The sequence below is a fragment of the Acipenser ruthenus genome, chromosome 4 (genome assembly GCF_902713425.1).
Source record: "Acipenser ruthenus chromosome 4, fAciRut3.2 maternal haplotype, whole genome shotgun sequence".
Taxonomy (NCBI): Eukaryota; Metazoa; Chordata; class Actinopteri; order Acipenseriformes; family Acipenseridae; genus Acipenser; species Acipenser ruthenus.
In genome coordinates this window covers 27,590,716-27,595,078 of record NC_081192.1, presented here as the reverse complement: position 1 = coordinate 27,595,078, position 4,363 = coordinate 27,590,716, and the positions used below count along the sequence as shown (strand labels likewise).

Below are 4,363 nucleotides of genomic sequence, written 5' to 3'. Positions count from 1 at the left end.
CTTGAAGGTAGACACTGAAAAGGAAATAATATAGAATCAGATTTAATACAGGTTCAAACCTATATTTACTAGAACAAAAATTTAGCCAGAGCAGCGCCTATAGTATGTTATACAAGGCCTAAAGAGAAAAGAACAATACGTACGTCTAAAATCGGTATATATTTTTGTATTATATATGTAGAACGTAAACATGCATTGCCAAAGATAATAATAACAATATTTATCTATGACATTAATTTATATAGGTTATCAGATTTATGTTTTTCCTAAACCGTATACGTGGTAGTGTAGCAAAGCTGGTGTATTTTGTCCACTTTTGATAAAAACAAGAACGAGTAATTGTCCCTTCGATAGCTCAGTTGGTAGAGCGGAGGACTGTAGAGGCAGCACTGATATCCTTAGGTCGCTGGTTCAAATCCGGCTCGAAGGAGGTAAACTTTTTAGATTTTTAAACAATATATTTTTTAAATACAATTATTCTATTAAATGTTTATATTTATGGTCGATTGTGGATTTTATGGTAAATAAATGTACATCGTTTTTGTTTTATTTTCGCGTTCCGTTTTACTGTACCTTCTTTTTACGGTGCAGCAAAGCTTAACAGCCTCACGTAAAATTGGCCAATCGGGGTAAACACTTATGTCCTTTCCCTAGTCTCTCAACCAAATGCCAAAAATGTAAATTCCATGTAAAAAAAAAAAAAAAAAAAAATCGTGTAGCGTCTAGTGTTCAAAAAGTACATTAAGTATGGACGATATTTTATGCCAAAATTTGAAATAAGTATATATATATATATATATATATATATATATATATATATATATATATATATATATACATTTATTTATATATTATTTTAGTTATTCATTACATTTTCTTTTTATTTGTTTATGTAATTATTTTGGCATAAAATATCCTCGTAATTGAACTTGCTGCGTCACTGTAGGCCATGGAAATGGATATGTTGATGAATCATGTGCGTTTGCTTATGTGGGGGAATTAGCTCAAATGGTAGAGCGCTCGCTTAGCATGCGAGAGGTAGCGGGATCGATGCCCGCATTCTCCAAGGTATTTATTTTTTTTCGCTTTGAAAAGGAGAGCAAGAAAAATCCGCAGTGATGTTAGACTGGAAAATATGTAGTTATGTGTGTAAACGTTTTTTTTTGTGTGTGTGTGTTGGAGTTCTTAATAATCATGAATGCAACATGTATATCAGTAAATCGTGATAAACTATTAGTTACAGGGTGAAACAGCATTATAGTACAACATGTCCAAATTACCCTAAAGAATACATAGTTACCACAGTACATACACACACACTTGAATATGTTAAGAAGCAGGACAGGACTGGTCACATTTTACAGAAAATTCCTAAAAAGTTGAGGTATGTTAACAAAAAAAAAAAAAAAAAAAAAAACATTATATGGCCCTTCAACTTTAATTGATGCATTTCTTACGTAAAAAAATATATATTATCTAGTTGAAGGCCACCTAAACTCTTTCTTTCCAGTTTTGCTTCCTGAATCTGGCGCTAGAGAGTAGTTGGTTTGTCTTTCTGTAGGTTAACAATATGTTTTTAAATTTTCAGAGAACAACTTGAAAAGTTGTTAAAGACAATCTATAGTGACAGGTGCTCTATCAAAGGGTCTGTCTGTTATTCTGTATGTAGTTTTACACAAATTGTTGAAAATGCCTTCATGGTAAAACCTGGTAAGAATGCCTGTGTGTCACACTTAATGGGCCTCAAGGATGTAGGTTATCAATGTTTTCATGACACTGATAGATCTATTTTTGTTTGAACTGTGCTGTGTGCTCACTCAAGTCACAGGATGTTGCTGACGTATTTTAATCTTTCAGAGCGGACCATGCCTAGTTTCACAGTGGAAGTGATGTTGAGTAAACAAGGCTATCAAGTCACCAATGACCCCTCAGTGTATTGGTGTGAGTTAAGATACAGTCCACAGCACTGACAGCGAACAGCAGCAGAGGGGCCTTGTCTGGATCAGCTATGGCTATTTTAGCCTAGAGCATCTGATATATCTCTGATATCTGATACAAGTCAGGCACAACAGCAAAAGACACATTGCTTTTTAGTCAAAAAGATTCTCCAGTGTTTGGGAATAATATATATTTTTTGGAACCAGATACTATGAACAATACGGTAGAAAACAAATCTAATTGATCCGCTTGTACATCGTGGACCTTCTATAACTTGATCATGTATATGATCAAATAATAAAAAAATAACATCAGATTGAATATTTAGCTTGAAACAAGAAAAAAGCTATACGAAAATAAACTTAAATTTAATGACAAACGTTTCAACTGGAAGTCTTTTGCCAATGTCAGTAATTTAAAATATCAATAAAGGGGCTCCCGAGTGGCGCATCCAGTAAAGGCGCTCCACGTGGAGTCCAGGATGTGCCCTAAAGTCTGGACGTCGCGAGTTCAAGTCCAGGCTACATCATGATCCCAGTTACATCATGACCTCTGTTACATCATGACCCCAGTTACATCATGGCCCATGACCCCAGTTACATCATGACCCCTGTTACATCATGACCCATGACCCCAGTTACATCGTGACCTCTGTTACATCATGGCCCCTGTTACATCATGACCCATGACCCCAGTTACATCATGACCCCTGTTACATCATGACCCATGACCCCAGTTACATCATGACCCCAGTTACAGCCATAGAACCGATGCACTAAATTTAGAGCCACTCCCAAAACAATTCTGGTACAGTAATTTAGGTTCTCATTTCCATAGGGAGACAATCTGTTAGCTTTCTGTCTGTCTATTTGTCTATATACAGTTTTACTGACTTCCCCAACTGCAAAACTGCATCTTAAATTATATCACCCTGAAGCTTTACCTGGCCCTTCAATCCCCCAGTTGAATGATTGAATTCCATATTCACAAAACGTTAAGAACTGGTTTGTTAAGGACAAGTTTTATTAAGTCTCTGAAACCTTTTTCAGAAAAATTGTTACAGAGGGTTTTTTTTTTTTTTTTTTTTAATGTCATTTAATGAAATCCTATTGATCCTAAGAGAAGAGAGTCGTAAAACAGTTTTGTGAATTAATCTCTATACAGCACATGTTATTATCCCCTGAATGGTATGGGTATAGTGGAGGTGGTCGCCGCTTATTAAATTGTGCTGAAAGTTTTTTTTAGCTTAAATGTTTGGGAGTATCAGATTGTGGAGGTCTTTTTTTGTCCATACATTCATACATCTGTACATCAAACTTGTATGTCAGATACTACCAGTCACTTTAATATCCTTTACCATGATACAAACATCTAATTTGCTTACCTAATGACATCTACAGTAGGTCTTAAATAGCATTGATCTATTTTTCATGAAGCTATCCATTGCCATTTCTTGGTCTATACTGTTCTGGATATGCTGTTGATGTGTGTCATTGTAAACTACTTTTTATCATACTGATAGCAATCGAATAGAACTTTCAGCCATTGCAGGGGATAGACCCAAAATGTTTAGAATCAACAACCTTCAATTCAAGAACAGTACTAGAGAATAGAGCTGTAGGCTACCATCAAACAATTATTTTCTATGAAGGGCACATTGTCAAGTAGCAATTGAAGTTAAAATGATGTGCTGTGTGTATTATTTTTTCTGAAATTTCATTTTTCAACCAGACATTTTTCATTTTTCATACCTTCAAAAACATGCAGTTCTCATCTACGTATTTTATTTCAGAGTGTCATAATAACATAAGAAAGTTTACAAACAAACGCAGGCCATTCGGCCCATCTTGCTCGTTTGGTTGTTAGTAGCTTATTGATCCCAGAATCTCATCAAGCAACTTCTTGAAGGATCCCAGGGTGTCAGCTTCAACAACATTACTGGGGAGTGGGAGAAAGAGATACTTGCTTATTTTCGAATTCAATGTAGGATTTCTGCTTTTCTATTTTCAGAGATTGCTTGGTGCATCTTACAGTCAATTTGATTTATATTGTACTTGGGCAGGGTGTAAAAAAAGTTCAACGTCATTTAGTTTTCACAGCCTGCCAAAGAGCATGTGATAGAGTAAATCTGACAATATATTTTAAAATAACCCAGCAGAGCCTAGTCATGTTCAGATTTATTTCAGGACCATCTGTGAGGTTACTAATCACCAACACATCTGTATGAAAATTGTGAATATTCAAAATACTTCATTTTGTAAAATGTTATCACCTTTTACTTCAAAGTGTAATTTTTGTGTTCACAAAGTGAGAGAAACAGTCATTAATGTTTCAAAATTAGTCAAATAAATACATAATACAAAGCAATTTAATAATAATATAAATGCCCTTAAGGTATTTATTATACTATGATAACTGAATTTAC

The 4,363-nt window shown here is 34.7% G+C and overlaps 2 non-coding genes across 2 annotated transcripts; both read left to right on the top strand.

Annotated features, from left to right (window-relative positions):
* Positions 1–344: 344 nt before the first annotated feature.
* On the top strand, positions 345–430 carry trnay-gua (transfer RNA tyrosine (anticodon GUA)). Its single transcript is given in 2 exon segments — positions 345–381; positions 395–430. It is a non-coding gene; the product is annotated as a tRNA-Tyr (tRNA).
* A 563-nt stretch (positions 431–993) lies between these two features.
* trnaa-agc (transfer RNA alanine (anticodon AGC)) lies at positions 994–1,066 on the top strand. Its single transcript has one exon. It is a non-coding gene; the product is annotated as a tRNA-Ala (tRNA).
* The last annotated feature ends 3,297 nt before the right edge of the window (positions 1,067–4,363 follow it).